Source organism: Saccoglossus kowalevskii, chromosome 5, assembly GCF_978046115.1.
Source record: "Saccoglossus kowalevskii chromosome 5, keSacKowa6.1, whole genome shotgun sequence".
Lineage (NCBI taxonomy): Eukaryota > Metazoa > Hemichordata > Enteropneusta > Harrimaniidae > Saccoglossus > Saccoglossus kowalevskii.
Window position 1 is genome coordinate 22701171 of NC_140645.1, and position 21236 is coordinate 22722406.

Below are 21236 nucleotides of genomic sequence, written 5' to 3' on the forward strand. Positions count from 1 at the left end.
ACCGGGAATGGCGCAAGTCACGCGATCTTGTCAGGCTGTACACAGATCAATACGACACAATTTATTAAAATTGTTTTTAAACAAGACAGCAGCACCACATAGCATAATTATAATTATATTTCCGTATGTCGCGTTGCTGTGCGTGTATACCGATTCAGTACATACACGACCATCGGTTCGAGTACGTGTTTAGTTTAGTTAATCGCACGAGTTGGAGTGCGTTTATAACTATAAAGGCCACAGTTTTTGTCAACGAGTTGCGATTAACGGCTTATACCACGCATCCCCATGCATAAAACGATTAAATTGCAAGAGATTTTTAGTGACTGTTTCGGTTGTGCGTGTGATTGTGCCACTTCAAATTTGCATGAGAATGCTCTTTGAGATTCAAATTAGTAAAGCTCATCTGCGTTCATCGAATATGATTGATGTTAAGTGATATGACCAATAAGCCTTATTTGCTGAATGGTCTTTTCAAATAAATTCCACTCGTTGGTCAATATTTTGAATACATTTGAATTTTCCACGTGTCAAAACATGGTCTTGTCATTTCGAATGCAGGCAGCGCTCAGTGATGGTCGAATACAGTGACATCTCCGATTCGGAGTACAACGATGACATTGAGAGATTTTGCTCTCAATACGACGAAAAAGAAGATTTTAAGTTAACAAAACAACAAGAACGTCAACGTTTCGGTTTACCTGTAGACAATGAACAGATAGCTGCCATTCAGAATTCGCGAGTGCCAAAAAACACGCGTAGATGTACTAACTGGGGAGTGTCTGTGTGGGATGAATGGGGCCGAGCCAGAAATGAACGAGTCGAGAAGCACGGGGTAAGCAGTAGTGACGTGTTCACACTTGTTCCCAGATTATGCAGCGAACTTGGTGTACGTGAACTTTCATTTTGGTTGTGTCGCTTTGTTCTCGAGGCTCGTCGACAAGACGGAACAGAATATCCATCTAATAGCCTGCGTGTGCTTTGTAGCGCAATTCAGAGATATTTACGTGACGAATGCAAAAGAGTTGACTTGTGCTTTTTGTATCCAACACATGCTCGGGAATTTATGGAATTCCATCACACCCTGGACGGTGTAATGAAGAGCATAGACAGACGGGGAATAGGTGTTATTAAACGTCAAGCTGAACCATGCACAGATGATGATGAAAACAAATTGTGGGATAAGGTTTTTTCCCCATAGAGTCTGCTACAAATTTGAGTTATGCGGTCTACTTTTATGTGTGTAAAGTGTTCGCTCTCCGAGCAGTCGACGAACATAGTAACCTTACAGCCGAACAGTTCGTACAAGGATCAGACAATCAAGCTGACTATATTGAATTTAATGGTAGACCGTATAAAAATAATCAAGGAGGACTGTATTACTCGCGGAAAATCCCGTATAAAAATGTGCGCCAATACGGCGATCCTTCCAACACGCGTTGTGTTGTTCAGTTGTTGAAACGTTATTTGCAATGTATTCCACCGAAAGGTCCCTTCTACTGACGCCCAGCGGAGGGCTCAAATTTTCTAAACAGAAGATTGGAGTAAATACTTTACGACAATATCCAAAAAGAATGTGTGATCTGGCTGGATTAGATGGGTATCATACTGGACACTCGGGTAAGGTAAGTTTGTCTCAAGTGATTCTGGGGTGGGTGGGATCTTGGGATGGGTTCAAATGTGTTTGAATTTCGCCGATTGAAAACAAATATTGTACATTGTGAAAACGTATTTCAAACGCGATGCAAATAAATGTCGGTATATTTACTTCTCAAGTCATTCTTTTCGTACTTTTAGGTTACTGCGGCGACTTCGTTGTATGAAAGGCTTTGATGAGCAACTAATCAAAGAACGCACTGGTCACAGATCGGATGATGGGTTGAGAACATATAAACGAACAAGTAACTCTCTTCAGAAAATCGTATCTGATGCTCTCCAACCTCCACTACCGAAAGCAAGTACTTCAGCCATCGTAATTGACGATTCCGATTCCGTACACAAGCCTAAGGTTGAAAGATATGAACAGCCACCGCCTGAACCAGTGACTGCAACATCACATGCAGAATTCAGAGAAATGTGTCGTTCAAATGATTGTTGTTCTAAACAAATTAAAATTAAGATCCAGGACGGAAACAAATGTGTCAATATTGAATTGTAGTGTTGTAGTACTTTTTTTTCCATAGGAAGTATAATTAAATTAGTGCGATTTGCACCCTCATTGTGATTTGTGTGATTAAATGCATATACTTTGTTTAATTTGTAATGCAAATTTTAAACAGTAATGTTTTGATTGATATGCAAATTGTAAACGGTTACACTTCTATTGATATGTTAATTGTAAACGCTACACTTTTGATACAAAGTGTAGCATTTACACTTTGCATATGAATGAAAGTGTGACCGTTTACACTTTGCATATTTGCGAATGCGTTGCTTTTTACAATTTGCATATAAATTCACCCTGTTTGCAAGAATAAATCGTTGGCGAGAACAATGATGCACGTGACCAAAAGTGGTATAACTTTATTTACTTTGTCGTGTTCTCGTTGTTATTTACTTGCTATACCGATAGGGGCGCATTGGTTCTGTCCTGACGCTCTCGAAAGGCAATACGTAAACTATTGAAAATTCGTCGAACAAAAACAATTTTTTTTTGTCGCGAATCAATGATTAATCATTTGAAATACTTTGCTGGAAATTTGTTTGAAAAGTTGTCATTCATCTATTTAAAAGAGACGTGTGAACCAAACGAAATGCGTATCATGTTTTTTTCCACTTCGTCCGAATTAAGAGAGAAATGAACAAGTGGCGTGGAATAATGTGTGTCCAAAGAATATCTGAAGTGATAATGAATTTTGAACTTGAATGTGACCTGAGATATTGTGGACGACTCAGGCGATGTGTCATTGTTCGATTAAATCTCAGATCACATTCAAGTTCAAAAGGTCATTACCACTTCAGATAACATTCTTTGGTTACTAATTACTTTACACCACTAACAATTAAATATAATCGACATCGTATCTAAGGTCACCAATTAGATCATCTGAATATTCTAATAAGGGTATTCTAGACATGTTAAAATATGCAATCTCAATGTATATTGCCGAGTTTGTTATACTAATAGCAGGTAATTTCTATCATCGTAGTAAAACGGGTGTTCAATCCGATTACATCGTGGCCGATGACGTCATACATTTAGTTGTTTCGGATTGCTACCAACCAGACCCCCTAACCTCCAGTTATACATTCATTTTACGGTGAGGTCAAGGTATACCGAAAGTTTTCAGGTTGTTGATGAATACAGGGAAGGTATAATATTCTCTGATATCGAGAAATGAAGCAATAACCTATGACGTCACACATTTAGATGTTGTTGTTTTATTGCCACCAACCACACCCCCAACTTTCAGTTAGACATTCGTTTTATTGTGAGATAAACGTAGACCGACAGTTTTCAGGTTGTTCATGGATACAGGGAAGGTAGAATATTCTCAATGAAGCAATAACGACAATGGCGGTGGCACATGGGGGGGGCAAGAGGAGGCAGTTGCCCCCTCGAAAGAAATGTTGGTGGAGTCGCCCCTCCAAAACCGTACTAAAACTTTTTATGACAGAAAAAATTTGCCCCTCAAAATGCAGGAAATAGCGTTTCAGTGGGTCTAGATTTCAAAATGTTCAAGGACCCCGTAGTAAGGTTGGTGAGCAGATCTCGCCCCCTCCCCATGCAAACTTTCGTGCCGCTGTCTCTGAACGATTATTGTTTTGGAGATGATTGGCTCACCGTGACCAAATAAGTGTACAGGCTCGATGTATGCAAGATAGTCAATTAGTCGATACATATACACTAACGCATTAGCTCCGCTGTTAGTGACCCCGTTACTTGACATACGTTGACGGACGGTATGTGTAGGGGTCGAATTTTTATATGCCGATGCAGCTGACGACCTGCTCGGCAATAATTAAAAACTAAGTTAGAATGATTCAGTTTGATATTTTACTGTACGTACCCAGTTTCAGTTTCGTACCCAGCATTCTTGTTTTTGAAATGTAGCCAGGCACGGTTTGAAGGTGATTTCCTCTATTTATATATATATTTAGGGCGATGTATGTGAGCATCATCGCATGGCTCGGCCGAACATGTGATTATTTGTTGTTGGTCATCCGTCTGCATTCGCGTTTTTTGGTAGATTCTCCATCATCAGATAGGGCATTTTCTTGGAATGTGTCACGTGTAATACTCCTTAACAAATGTGCAGATTAGTTGGCAAACAATAAAGACAAGATGCCAATGTGTTCTATAAGAATCGGATACTTTGAATCAGATGCTGGATACTACGATCCAGAACTGCTGAAAAAATGAAGGGATTTGGTGAATTTTCAAACAGTGTAAGGTAATAAATAAAAAAATACATGCATGCGACTAACACCAAATAGAAAGATCAAAAAAAAAAATATTTTTGTTTTAAATACAAAAAAAAAGTGTTTGTAGTATTATTGCTATAATTCCGAGTACAAATCTTCAGCTTGACACCCGTATAATTTCTAACATTATTTTAATTATTGCCGAGCAGGTCGTCAGCTGCATCGGCATATAAAAATTCGACCCCAACACATACCGTCCATACGTATCCAGTGGTAATCTACCAAATTCTCCATAAACACCCATTAACATCCATTATTGATGTATTTTTTATTTATATACCCAATTATAATAATAACAATAAGAAACACTGAAAAAAAATAACAAAAGTAAGCCACACAGAAAACAAATAGGAAGAAAAACAAATGGTAAGAACAAATACATATATATATTGGGTAAAAAGGAAATCAGAAAATAGCTTACTGCTAGTCTAGTCTGAGTTCCTATATACATTGGAAGTAAATTATAATGTATTTAGTAGAGGGCCAAAAATAAGTATATTAATATGAAGATTAACTAACCAAATTAATAAATAATTAAACAAATGAATATGAAAGTTAATACAAATTGGTGACGAATAAACATATATAACTTATTAATCAATAAATGAACAAATATGTCTGTATGGCATCACGCTTTGCCGACACCACCACCAGCACCAAACACCGCAGGGCATCCGCGAAAGTGGTACCGCCAAAACCAACCTGATGCCATACAGAACTTCTAAGTCTAAGAAAATAAGTTTTGGAAAAATAAATCAGGTTAAAACAATGAATAAATAAACAACTTGGCAAACAAAATCATATGTGTCTAGTTTTCTGTCAATAATAATTGTTTAATCATTTTTTGAACGAGCTGCGTGAGATAATTGACCTAATTTTAGCCGGAATTTTATTCCATATTTTTGCATCTGAGTATGTCATCGAAAACTGGCCAAATGTTGTACGGGTAAATTCAACAAAAAGATTTTGCTTTGCTTATCTGGTTTGATTTGAATGATGGATAGGTTTGAAATAGTCAATAATATTATGGGCAGAATTAGTACAGGTGACTAATTTGTGCATTTTATAGATATCAAGGATTTTAAATTTTTTAAATAAATGTCATTGCAAAGAGGCGAAAATTAAAAAAAAATAGTCGAATTGGGAAGATAGTTTATGTAAATCTTTGACTCATTGAAGTGAGAGCCCCCTAAATCCGTAAAGTTCTAACTTTGATAACAAAAAATTGTGATTGATCGTATCAAAGGCTTTGCTGAAATCTATAAATATACCGACCATGGGCTTTTCCTGGTCAATATTACGTAACAAATGATTCACCGAATTAACTAGGGACAGTTTTGTGTTATGCTTTTTTCCTGAATCCGTATTGATGTTTGCGAAGTATATTATATTTTTCAAGATAAGTAGCAAATTGCTGATTTACAATGGTTTCTAAAATTTTACTAAAAAGACGTAATACTGGAATAGGTCTATAATTACTAGCATCCTGCTTTTCACCTTTCTTAAAAATTGGTGTTACCTTGGCAACTTTCAACATATTGGGAAATGTACCAGAGGAAAAAAAGCTGTTAATAATATGTGTCAAGGGATGAGCAATAATATCTGCTGCATCAATTAAAACTATAGGTGGCAAGTTATCCCAGCCACAGGACTTCTTTGGGTCTAAGTTATTCGGTGTTAGTCGCATGCATGTATTTTATTTATTAGCATAGAATGTTTGAAAATTCACCAATCCCCTCATTTGTTTCTGCAGTTCTGGATCATAGTATCCAGTATCCGATTCGTATAGAACACATTGGCATCTTGTCTTCATTGTTTGCCAACCAATCTGCACATTTGTTACGGAGTATTACACACATTCCAAAAAATTGCCCTATTTAGCAATGATGGAGAATATACCAAAAAACGCGGATGCAACAACAAATAATCACATCTTCAGCAGAGCCATGCGAGAAAAGATGATGCTTACTAGTACACATATCGCACTAAATATATACGTATACAGTGAGTCACTTCTCACCGTGGCTGGTTACATCACAGAAACAACATGCTGGGTACGAATCTAAAATGGGTACGTATAGTAAAATATCGAACTCTGTCATTCTAACTTAGTTATTAATTATTGCCGAGCAGGTCGTCAGCTGCATCGGCATATAAAAATTAGACCCCTATACATACCGTCGTCAACGCATGTCAAGTAACGGGGTCACTAACAGCGGAGCTAATGCGTTAGTGTGTATGTAACGACTAATTGACTATCTTGCATACATCGAGCCTGTACACTTATTTGGTCACGGTGAGCCAATCATCTCCAAAACAATAATGTTCAGAGACGGCGGCACGAAAGTTTGCATGGAGAGGAGGGGGCGAGATCTGCTGAGCAACCTTACTAGGGGATCCGGAGGCATGCTTCCCCTTAAACATTTTGAAATCTAGACCCTCTGAAACGCTATTTCCTACATTTTGAGGTTAAATTTTGCTGTCATAAAAAGGTTTCAGCTCGACTTTGGAGGGGATACGCCCCCACTTTTTTTTTCGAGGGGACGACTGCCCCCCTCTGCCCCCTGTGCCGCCACCACTGTCGTTATTGCTTCATTTCTCGATATCGGAGAATATTCAATCTTCCCTGTAATCGTTCAGAGACGGCAGAACGACAGTTTGCATGGGGATGGTAATTGGTGAGCAAAGAATGTTATCTGAAGTAGTATTGATCCTTTGAACTTGATGTGATCTGAGATTTAATCGAACAATGACACATCGCCTGTCTACAATATCTCAGGTCACATTCAAGTTCAAAAGTCATTATCACTTCAGATATCATTCTTTGGATACACATTATTCCACAGCACTTGCTCATTTCTCTATTAATTCAGAATAAGTGGAATTCCCAATACAATGCTAAATAAAACACGATATGTCTTTCATTTGGCTCACATGTCTCTCTTTTAAATAGATGAATGACAACCTTTCAAACAAATTTCCAGAAAAGTTATTCAACTGATTAATTATTGATTCACTACAAAAACAATGTTCTTGTTCGACGAATTTTCAATTATTTTACGTATTGCCATACTGGCGCGTCAGGACAGAACCAATGCGCCCTCTATCGGTATAGCAAGTAAATAATAACGAGTACACGACAAAGTAAATAAAGTAAACATGTACTCGAACCGACGGTCGTGTATGTACTGAATCGGTATACACGCACAGCAACGCGACATACGAAAATATATCTATAATTATAATCCTGGCATGTGGTACTACTGTCTTATTTGAAGACAATTTTAATAAATTGTGCCCAATTGATCTGTGTATATCCTGACAAGATCACGTGACTTGCGCCATTCGCGGTACTCCAAACCCAAGTGATGCCGTTCGGCCGACGAAGGCGCCACTCACGCCCACATGTCAGGCTAATACGTGTACTGCAAAAACGTATTATAAAAATAAATTTATCGTTTTGCTTTGCTGTTTATAATTTGGACATGCCATTATTATTATTATTATTATTATTATTATTATTATTATTATTTCCCCTGTATTACATACAGAGAAGGTGATGCATACATACATTTCCCTAAATATATACGTATACAGGGAGTCACTTCTCACCGTGACTGGTTACATCACATAAACAATATGCTGGGTACGAAACTGAAACTCAGTACGTACAGTAAAATATTAAACTATATCATTCTAACTTAGTTTTTAATTATTGCCGAGCAGGTCGTTAGCTGCATTGGCATATAAAAATTAGAACCCTACACATACAGTCCGTCAACGTATGTCAAGTAACGGGGTCAGTAACAGCGGAGCTAATGCGTTAGTGTATATTTAACGACTAATTGACTATCTCTCATACATCGAGCCTGTACACTTATTTGGTCACGGTGAGCCAATCATCTCCAAAACAATAATCGTTCAGAGACGGCAGAACGACAGTTAGTATGGGGAGGGGGCGAGATCTGCTCACCAACCTTACTAAGAGGTCATTAAAAATGTTGAAATCTAGACCCTCTGAAACGCTATTTCCTGTATTTTGGGGAGCAAATTTTGCTGTCATAAAGGGTTACAGCTCGATTTTGGAGGGGCGACGCCCCCTAACATTTTTTCGAGGGGGCGACTGCCCATCTGCCCCCTGTGCCGCCGCCACTGTCATTATTGCTTCATTTCTCTCAGTAAAATGAATGCCTAACTGAAAGCTAGGGGGTCTGGTTGATAGCAATCCGAAACAACTAAATGTGTGACGTCATCGGCCACGATGTCATCGGATTGAACACCCGTTCTACTACGATGATAGAAATTACCTGCTATTAGTATGTGACCCAGGTTCTTTGAACCTCAAATATATCCCCCCTTTGTTAACACTAATTGTATTTGTTTATATCCAGAAACCTTATCCAGAAACCTTGTGTATTCATTAACAGGGCATTTGCCTAACTATTTTGGATTAGCGCCCTCACAGGTCAATTGCACTGTCTTGCTTGTGTGACCTTTCACCTCTCTATGATCTGTTGTTACTTAGGTAAGATTTTTGTATTGACTCAAAATATCCATCGTAATCCTGTCATTTAATATTGCCATCCTTATTTAATTAATATCTTGTTTGAAACATGAGCACCTTGGCATTATGCCTGTATAGTTTTGTTAGGATTGATTGTTTCTTAATATTATTTACTCAAGAATTTAAATTTGATATGAGTTATAGGTAAACGCGCATAGAGTCATTTTTGCAAACTTTTGTTAGAAATTTTCATGTATGACAAAGTTATGCATCCCTATTGAAAGTTGTGTCTTTCACCTCTCTATGATCTGTTGTTACTTAGGCTAAATGAAAATAACGATCCGAGATTATTATCAGCAACCACAGTTACTCGAACTCTTGTGTGTGTGTTTTCCCGTAAATTGCTTAAACACTGCACTCAAAATACGCAAATCACTGTTCCGGCCCCCACCGCCAGTGAGACCTGTGACAAGTATAACAAACCTGGCAATATACATTGAGATTGGATATTTTAACACGTCTAGAATACCCTTATTAGAATATTCAGATGATCTAATTGGTTACCTTTGATACTATGTCGATAAGATTGAATTTGAATTGTTACCAGTGAATGAAGATTCCATTGTTAAATACCAGGAGTCATTGCAGAGTGCAGAATAGTTTCATTTAGCGATAAAAAAAACACATTGAGAATGCAGTATCTGAGCTTAAAGATATTATTTGCACAGCTGCTGACAATTCTTTAAAAACTGTCAAGTTTAATACTCGTCGTGAAAAATTGATAAAAGTGTTACAAAACGGCAAAAATGGTTTAATGGTGACTGCTGGAGAGTTAGAAAGCAGTTTAAAGAGTGTGCCAAATTATTGGAAAAAAAACCCAAATAATTGTTATGTTCGAGGGCAGTTTATGTTAGCCAGGAAAAAAAACAAATAATAAACCTTAAAAATTAGCAAAAAAATGTATAAACAAGAACTTTGGAATGATATCATTTCACAGGAAGCTAATCCTAAAATATACTGGCAGAAAATCAGAAATTTATCAAAATTTGATGTATTAAGTAGTAAAAATGATACAGTTAGTGCCAATGAATGGTACACTCACTTTAAAAACAGTGTACAAACAAATGGCAGCTATGATAAAAGCTTTAAAAATAAAATTGAGGGAGAAATCGACCAGATGCAAAGAAATGAAATAATTAACAAAGATTTAAATAAACCAATAACAATTGATGAAACCAAAGTTGCTGTAAAGAAATTAAAATTAAACAAGTCACCAGGTGAGGACAAGATTCTCAATGAATTAATTAGGTATGGGAAGAATGTTCTACTTCAACCAATTACAACAGTTTTCAATCAAATTTTAAGATCTGGTAAATTTCCATCATCATGGAAGAGTAGTATTCTTATCCCATTACATAAGAAAGGTTAAAAATTAGATTATTAGAATATTTGAAGAAACAACACCTCTATTCGCCATCTCAGTTTGGGTTTCGTAAACATAGAAGAACAACAGACTGTTGTTGATAAATATCTTTACCAAGATTGTCAGAGGCAATCCAAAAACAGAAAAATTTATGCCTGTTTTGTAGATTATAGAAAAGCATTCGACAGCATGTGGCGTAAAGGTTTATATTGGAAACTACAACAATATGGCGTCACAGGTATTTTTTATAATTTAATTAAAAGCATGTACACTAAAATTCCATATGAAGTTAAAACAATTAGGGGACTGAATAAAGAATTCCAGACATTCACAGAAGTAAAACAAAGGTGCAACCTTAGCCCAACTCTGTTCAGTCTATTGTAAATGACCTGCCAGAAAATCTGAGCAATAAAAATGCTAGTCCGCCAGAAATTAATGATCAGAAAATAATTCTATCTTATTTGCTGATGATCTACTCATTTTATCTCAAACTCGGGAAGGAATGCAGGGTTACCTAGATAACCTGGAAGATTACAGCAATAGGTGGCAACTCTTAGTTAGATTATATAAAACCAAAATGGTGGTTTTTAATCAGAGAAATCGCATTATTATTGAGAATATTTATTATGGCGGTTCAGAAGTTGTAGTAGTTGGCAATTTCAACTATCTTGGGATTATTTTTACTCCTAATGGAATGTTTAAGGCGACATGCAATACACTTAAGGAAAAGGCATTGAAAGTGTTGTTTGCACTCAAGAAAATGCAGGTTTCTGTGTCAAGTTACACGTTTAAAACGGCCTTAAATCTTTTTGATAAATTAATCACTCCGATTTTAAATTATGGGTGCCAAGTTTTGGGGGAAGAGATAACCAAAAGTAATATTATTGAAACTGTCAATTTTTCCTTCTGTAGATTCTTATTAAGCATCAGTAAAAGCGTAATTAAATTGGACATTTCAGGAGAGCTTGGGAGATTGTCTTACTTAAAGAAAAATACACAGAACAGTGGAAATGTGAACTATTTAATGACCTAAGAATAAAAGGTGAGACAAATACAGAAAATTTAAACTTGAATTTAAAATAGAAAATTATTTAACAGAGATCAGCAATATTAAACTGAGATAACTTTTATGCAAATACAGGATCTCAGATCATAAGTTGCTAATAGAGACTGGCAGACATAGACGGATACCAAGGGCAGAACGTAAATGCAAAACCTGTAATGTAATTGAGAGTGAATATCATTTCATGATGGAATGTAGAAATTATAGTGAATGTCGTAAAAGACTTATATTACAGAGTAAAAATAAAATTAAAGAATTCGACACATTGCCCCCTGAAGTTCAATTTATTAAAATTATGAAGAACTGCTCTATCGATGTTGCACAATTTATCCAGTCAGGTATGAAAATTAGAGATGAATTATACATGTAACAGCTCCACCAAACTAAGTAGTATTCTGGCTTTATAGTAGCTTTTATTCGTCCTTTAAGTAATACATTTTTGTTTATACGTAGTTTCTAGTTTAACCTTGTTCTTATTTGTTCCTAATTTTTTGTTTTGTTTTTTTCTTTTGTTTATACAACCATAAAAACAACTCCTGTAGTATGTTTTTCGTGTTGAATAAAATTATTATTATTAGTAATGTATAGTAATTAGTAACCAAAGAATGTTATCTGAAGTGGTCATGACCTTTGAACTTGAATGTGATCTGAGATGTAATCGAACAATGCCACATTATTCCCCGTGTAATACATACAGAGAAGATGATGCTTACACACATCGCTCTAAACATATACGTATACAGGGAGTCACTTCTCATCGTGACTGGCTACATCACAAAAACAATATGCTGGGTACGAATCTGAAAGTCAGTACGTACAGTAAAATATTAAACTATATCATTCTACCTTAGTTTTTAATTATTGCCTAGCAGGTCGTCAGCTGCATGGGCATATACAAATTAGACCCATACACATACCGTCCGTCAACGTATGTCAAGAAACGGGGTCACTAACAGCGGAGCTAATGCGTTAGTGTATATGTAACGACTAATTGACTATCTTGCATACATCGAGTCTGTACACTTATTTGGTCACGGTGAGCCAATCATCTCCAAAACAATAATCGTTCAGAGACGGCGGCACGAAAGTTTGCATGGGGAGGGGGCGAGATCTGCTTACCAACCTTACTAGGGGGTCCAGGGCATGTTCCCCCATTAAACATTTTGAAATCTAGACCCTCTGAAACGCTATTTCCTACATTTTGAAGGCAAATATTGTGTCATAAAGGGTTTCAACTTGATTTTGGAGGGGAGACGCCCCTCCCAACATGTTTTCGAGGGGCGGCTGTCTCTCCCTCCTCCTTCTGTGTCGCCGCTGTTGCTTAATTTATCGATATCAGTTACGGAGAATATTCTACCTTCCCTGTATCCATCAACAACCTGAACCCTTTCGGTCTACGTTGACCTCACAGTAAAATAGATGTCTAACTGAAAGTTAGGGAGTCTGGTTGATGGCAATAAAAAATGTCATTTCTCTATTAATTCAGAATAAGTGGAATACCCTAAATAAAACACGATATGTTTGATTCACATTTCTTTCTTTTAAATAGATGAATGACAACTTTTCAAATCAATTGACGGCAAAATTATTCAATTGATTAATCATTGATTCGCGACAAAAACAATGTTCTTGTACGACGAATTTTCAATAGTTTACCTGTTGCCAAACTGGGGCACCATGACAGCACCAATGCGCCCCCTAACGGTATATTAATATAATATATTAAATAATTAAAATTAATCACCCTGAGTCATAGTAACAAGCTTAAGGGAGATGTTATTATCCCTGGGTTGTCCTAAAAACAGGGGAAGATAATATTATCCCCATGTTGCCACAATAACTGGAGCAGATACTATTATCTCTGAGTGGTTCCAATAACAGGGGGAGGTTATCGCTGAACAACCCCAGGAATGGCGGAGATAATATTATTGCTGAGTGATTCCAACAAGGAACCACATATAACCTTGAGCGGCCCGAGAATGAGGGTAACATTGGGTGGTCTTAATATCACAAAGGCATTATTATGTAGTTATTTTAAATTTTGAATTTTGGGGGTAATTATTAATCGAACCCCTTGAAAAAAATTCCAAGACAAACACTCTTTGCATCAAATTATAAAGAATTAATTAATAATATATTAATGTACGGTATATTCATATTAATATGAATATTAAGCCATTACTCCCATGAACTGAACATCACCGGAGAAAGAATAACAGCTCGCTGGTTCCATGTATTGCCAAGAAAAAATGAGATAATATTATCTCTGCTTTCTCAGTAATGGTCACCACGGGAACTTGAGAACTGGGGAGATAATATTATTCCTGAGTGGTTCCAAGAACATGGGAGATAATATCATCCTGAGTCCCAGTAACAAGCTTAAGGGAGATGTTATTATCCCTGGGTTGTCCTAAAAACAGGGGAAGATAATATTATCCCCATGTTGCCACAATAACTGGGGCAGATAATATTATCTCTGTGTGGTTCCAATAACAGGGGGAGGTTATCGCTGAACAACCCCAGGAATGGCGGAGATAATATTATTGCTGAGTGATTCCAACAAGGGACCACATATAACCTTGAGCGGCCCGAGAATGAAGGTAACATTGGGTGGTCTAAATAACGGAAAGGCATTATTATGTAGTTATTTTAAATTTTGAATTTTGGGGGTAATTATTAATCGAACCCCTTGAAAAAGATTCCAAGACAAAAACTCTTTGCATCAAATTTAAAAGAATACCCCATTGAAACAACTTGAAATTTACAAGAAAATCACACCTCTAATAACAGAAAAAAATAGATGTATCACACACATACCAACAGCAAGACGATCTCTTTGATATCTTTCCCAATATGAGACATAATTGCTAGACCCCTTGGGTGTCTCGCATATCCGTTGGTAAGTTCTTACGATAGTGACCCCGAGATTAAAAACTCTGTGGGACTGGTCGTTCAATTAGAGTTGCGGAAATTTGAGCGAAATTGGGGATTATATGTTATCTTCTTCGTGTTATCATTATTATAGGTTAATATACATTAAGTTATTATTTATTTAGTACGATGTAAAGAATAAAGAACCAGCTCTATGTTTTCCAGGGCTATGGTGTGACTTACTCCAGACATATATTTATCTTAAAGCAAGGGAGTTGTCACCTGCGCATGCGACAGTTGGCCATAGCGTGTCATTGTTTACAAACAAACGTCTACCCACGAGCCTTTGCGTGTTTAGGGTGTGTTGTTATCGTGCGCAGGTGACGACCCTCCCGCTTTAAAATTAACGTGACAGGCAAATGAATAATGTAAATAATAATACTTATAAATCTGCTAAAATATACTTATTTCACATGTCAAATACTTGAATTAAATATTTAATGATAATACTAAAGTTCCACAAATACAATTTTGAATTGGTATTATATAGATTATAAATACGGAAAAAGGTGAAAAAACCTCTGATTTCAGAAGTGTATGTCAATAATATCGTGATGTCATTAGGTTACATTTTTTGCCAAGCAATCGCGATGCGAATGTCTGTTAAGAAACTCATTGCTCAGTACTAGCTCGCGATCTGAGGTGACAATGTTCCCCGTAAGTTGTTTTATTAATAAGGCCACGTACACGTATGTTCCGAACAACACCGTGATTTTATCTTCAAATGCTATTGCAAACTAGTTACCTGCACGTGCACAAAACGTAAATAAGTGTGAAGCATACACGAGTATAAGTCACAGACTACCCGTAGGAAATGACGTATATAATATTCGCAACGGCCTCCAAATTTGCTTCTAGTGAAAACCTTGCAATTGATCCGCCACTCCCATAACATATCCCTAAGTTTGCAGCTGTGTAACATTCAACAACCAATTAAAACAGAAATGCAGGTCTGAAAAAAAGTGTTTTCTTCCAGTTAACTTTTTATTTTATTTTTGGCATTAGTGTACAGTGCATTCTTTTTATTTTTCTCTCTTTGTTGTAACGACACTTCGATTTCTGGTAAAATTATGAATTTGCATACAATTCGCACAATTAATGACAGAAAATGTACTTTTACTTTGTGGAATATATAATATGTGATAAATGGTATAAACAAACCGGTTAAATAAATTAGCATGCCCTGACGTTTCTGACGTCCATTAATTACGGAAAATTTAAGACAGTATTAAGTTAAAGAAGAGGGTCATTACTCGCACGAATTGTCAATATAAACCCAACTGGAAGAGCAACAACAAAAATATCTATAAATAAACAAAAATAGAAATAAATAAAATAAAAAATAAAAAAAAATGTTGCAAATACCTACATCTACCTACCTACTACATTCTAATCAGATTGGATCAAAGCTAGAATATCCAAGTTTTAACATTTATAACCCCACGGGATTAAAGCCGACGAATTTAACATTGAGATTGCCTACAATAACAAAGACCTATTCAGTAATTGTGCCTGATTTCAATTATCAATATCGTCATAGCAACTATGGTATTTATAAAGACATCAGAAAGGATGATGGCTATGTTATCATAAGAGACATCAATGTATGACTATATATGGAAGAATGTTCAGGATGATACAAAGATTAAATGCCATGTCCGTTTTTCTTTCATTACTATGAGTTTATACTGAAAATGAAAAAAATACTAGATTGTATGCAAATGCTATTGTATATGTAAATGAGAAGACAATGTTAAATACAATTTATGGTTTATTTAACGTGATTTAAATCACTGTTTTACATTTTAACAGCAATGTATATACTGTGGGATAATTACAATTATTTGTCAGAGATCATGTAAATATTTATATTTTTTTTATTTGAAGATGTGACTATACACTGGTGTGATATCAGGGTTATTTTCAATGCAGAATTTATGCCAATCTGGGAATCAGTAATGTTTTTTCAATTAAAAATCTAACAGGAGATACAAACACTGCGCGTCACTTCAGGGGTTATAATGTCTTCAATCTGGTAACCCAATACTGAGGCATGTAAACAATCCGGTTACAATTTGAAACAATTTATTACCAGATGGCCAGCTTTCACATGGAAATTTGAAATCTGGTAGGTCTAATAAAGCGCACATGTAGACAATTTACCAGTATTACATATCTACGCAGTTTGTATATTTCGCTAATTAGAAGTCGTCTCGAATACTGTACCCAAATCTGGTCACAACATCAAAAATACCTGGTTGGTAAAGTTGAGCGGGTCCATTTTAGATTATTGTCACTTGAGAATCGTAGAAATTTCCTTGACTTCGTCTTTTTGTATAAATGACTTAATAATATTTTTGATTCTCCCTACACTATTTCCAACATTCCTTTTCATGCTACTTCCAGAAATCTCCGCTCCGTGCATCCTTTCAAACTGCCTCTTTGTCATAGTAATCTCAGAAAATATGCTTTTACCCCTCGATGTACGAGTCTATCTTCTTTTAAGACATCTGTTTTAAATGCCATAAGTTGAGCACTGGGTTATTATATTTTTGTAAATATTTGTGTATTTGAATTCTATGAGTGCCTGTAATTGGGCAAACATGCTGGTATCTCAAATAAATACATACATACATACAATCTTTGGATTCATATTGTTTGAAGACGGAAGCACATCCTGGACAAAATGGTATGACGCAATTTATCGATAATATGTTCGACATTGGCTGCTATCTCCATGTAGGTATAACATTATAGGGAGGTAGTCGTCGCGCCGCGTCCTGTTTGATATAGGACTCATAGCGACGTATACAACGCGTGTAAAATACATTGTTTATTTACATGAAATTCGAACACGCGCTGCGCGACGACCACCGCGCTTTGACAAAGACGTGCGATGTAGTAAAGATTTTGTTTATTTGCATTGAATTCTGGGTAAATTAGAGCAATGACGTAATCATACATACATACAGAATCTTCATTAGACTGTTTTCCCCTGAAAATGTGAATATAATCAGTTAAAGCGCGGTGGTCGTCGCGCAGCGCGTGTTCGAATTTCATGTAAATAAACAATGTATTTTCACGCTTTGTGTGCGTCGCTATGAGTCCCATATCAAACAGAACGCGGCGCGACGACTGCCGCCTTTTAATCTGTATCTGGACATATTAGTATTATGTTTTAATGCTTGAATTTAATGTGCTTGCAGTCATTATCGATATATTACATTATGATCGTTGGTATAAACGCTGCATGACGTTCCAAAAGTAGCACCTCGGGAGTTACAGTCTCAAGTATGGTACCCCATGCAATAACGAATCACGTGGACATCATAGAAAATGGCAAAATTCGAATTTTCACACATGTTTCAGTGGTGCGATTATTTCTTCATGTCGCAAAATGTTGCTAGGTGACGTTGGATGAAAAAATCATATATAATATATTATTATTAATATTATTATTGTGAAAACATTTAAAAATAATGGCACATAATTTAATAATAAATAAGTTTCCAGGGTGATGATAGTTTTCCATCATGATTAGATAGAGCGCTTTCAACAAACAAAAATATATTTCGTCATTAAAAACTCAAATCGTTTTATTTTATGTCACATGTGTAAAAATAAACAAAATAACATTAATTTTACTTATGTGAAACCATCTACCTTGATCATCAGAGCCAACATTTTCATTTCACCATACAAGATATGGACAATCTCCATCTCCTAACGACAGTAACGCCCTATATCCGGAAACACATTACCACTCATAGGCTTATACATACAAAGTACAACCAGCAGGTATTATTTTAATAAGAACAGGAACAGAGAGTGAAACCATGGCAGCGCAGTATACATGCACGACGATCTGACCTATACAGCGACGAGTTAGTTGTGTGATGAGCAGACGACAATTACAGAAGAGGGAAATTGAAAATTGCAGCTAATCTACCATAATCAGCGCCTTGGAATAAATATCGCGTGGATTACAAGGGCGATATCAAGCTAATCCTCGGGGTGGAGCTACGTCACAAGACGTTCCACGTTGCTCCACAGTACCACGTATTTCTATGGGCTCTGCGCGCGCTGCTGAGGAACGCGGAACGCCGGTGAAAATTCGAGAAAACAACATGAACTCAACTTTGAAGTAATCCTGAACAATCAAATTTATATGTGTTACACACGCAGGGGTAATCTTGTTACACTGTTCATGGGAGTCTCAACAACCATCCCAAAGTACCGTTTTCTGAGATTTGTCTGGCCTTTGTTTTCACCGTAATGGTTGCCATGCGATGAAAATGTCCGGATGTCCGCCTCCGAGATTACCATTTATCGTTCATAGTTAGTCCAATCCCCATGAGATACGTCACGTATATTTATACTAAGGCCAGTGTGATAAAACACAATGCATCGTGTATGTTATGTTCAAAACCAATCGTGAATAATTAGTTCAAGACCAATGTGATATATTGTATATATTTAGTTAACTATCAATGCGATATATCGTGTGTATTTAGCTAACTATCAATGCGATATATCGTGTATATTTAGTTAACTATTAATGCGATATATCGTGTATATTTAGTTAACTATTAATGCGATATACTGTGTATATTAAGTTAACTATCAATGGGATATATCGTGTATATTTAGTTAACTATCAATGCGATATATCGTATATATTTAGTTAACTATCAATGGGATATATCGTGTATATTTAGTTACCTATCAATGGGATATATCGTGTATATTTAGTTAACTATCAATGCGATATATCGTATATATTTAGTTAACTATCAATGGGATATATCGTGTATATTTAGTTAACTATCAATGCGATATATCGTATATATTTAGTTAACTATCAATGGGATATATCGTGTATATTTAGTTAACTATCAATGCGATATACTGTGTATATTAAGTTAACTATCAATGCGATATATCGTGTATATTTAGTTAACTATCAATGCGATATATCGTGTATATTTAGTTAACTATCAATGCGATATATCGTGTATATTTAGTTACCTATCAATGGGATATATCGTGTATATTTAGTTAACTATCAATGCGATATATCGTGTATATTTAGTTAACTATCAATGCGATATATCGTGTATATTTAGTTAACTATCAATGCGATATATCGTGTGTATTTAGTTAACTATCAATGCGATATAATGTGTATATTAAGTTAACTATCATTGCGATCTATCGTGTATATTTAGTTAACTATCAATGCGATATATAATTTATATTTAGTTAACAATCAATGCGATACATCGTGTATATTTAGTTAACTATTAATGCGATATATCGAGTATATTAAGTTAACTATCAATGCGCTATATCGTGTATATTTAGTTAACTATCAGTGCGATATATCGTGTATATTTAGTTAACTATCAATGCGTTATATCGTGTATATTTAGTTAACTATCAATACGACATATCGTGTATATTTAGTTAACTATTAATGCGATATATCGAGTATATTAAGTTAACTATCAATGCGCTATATCGTGTATATTTAGTTAACTATCATTGCGATATATCGTGTATATTTAGTTACCTATCAATGGGATATATCGTGAATATTTAGTTATCTGTTTGAAGACCAATGTGATACTTTTTGTGTACCTTGTTCAAACGTGATATATTGTGTATATCTAAGCCAATACCAATGTGATATATTGTGCGCTTTTCGGCATACGCCATATATAGTAATTCGTCTGTCTTTCTTTACAGAAATACAAAATCCAGAAGACAGAAATGTGAACAAAAATCACGTGATCATAATCATAATATCAAAAATGACATTTTCATGTCGCCGATATCATGGAACGTATCTGAAAAAAAAGTGGAATACAAAATGTCTCTCAGGGCAGCACAATTCTAAAAGACTGAAATATGATCTTCAAATTTCGTTTCAATAGCACAACAAATGGAAATTGGCACACCAAAGGGTTCCATGTAACGTATACAACGCACGTAAATAAAAGTCATTGTTAGTTCACACAAAATGCGTACACGCGCTGCATGGCGATACATGTCGGTACAATTACAGCATATGCCGATCTTTACATTAAATTAAAAATACACTTTTTGTATACAACGTATTTGGTTTCCATAATTTCGCTGAATAAATGTCCGACTTAAACGGCTACCGAGATCTCGCTGAAAGAAAAACATGAGACTTTTTTTTACCACTCAAATAATTTTCTATTCTCTCATGTTATCGCATCGACTTTCCCTAATACCATGGTAACATAAGCCTGAAGAATCGTGAGCACGATGACGGTAGAAAATTGAACACTATTTGAGAGCAAAACGAGTCACGTGAATGTCTCGCTCTCTGCGAGACCTCGGCGACCATTCGCATTAAGTATATTGCATATGTTGTGACTGTACATCAAAACTGTTTGCATGAACCACAACGCAAATCAGCTATACAGTTATAGCAATCATATTTCAAAAAATGTATAATTGTTCAAAGGTTAATAAGAAACATTACACATTTTCAGTGCCTAGAATGGTGAAACAATGACACTATTTGTGTTACAATATTATTATTTATACAAATACATATATCTAAAGTCACTGCTGGTAAAGGAGACAATACATTCTATTATTAGGTTTGAATATTCAAGTAAGATCAGCGAAATAAGCAAAAATAAAATCCGGCTAATACTTAAGCCGTACTATACTAATTTACAGCAGCTTACTAATACTATCACCATGATTGTTTTGGACAGCAGGTGTGGTCCACTTTCACACGTATCTTGACTTGACGTCATTAATGTCTTCGCATTCTTAATACCACTCAGTCACGTGGTGTTAATTCATATCCTGTGCAGTTGAACGCTTGACTATTACGCAGGCTAAACCAA

The 21236-nt window shown here is 35.8% G+C and overlaps 1 pseudogene; it reads left to right on the forward strand.

The window, feature by feature from the left end:
* Positions 1-574: 574 nt before the first annotated feature.
* LOC146745893 (uncharacterized) lies at positions 575-2220 on the forward strand (annotated as a pseudogene).
* The last annotated feature ends 19016 nt before the right edge of the window (positions 2221-21236 follow it).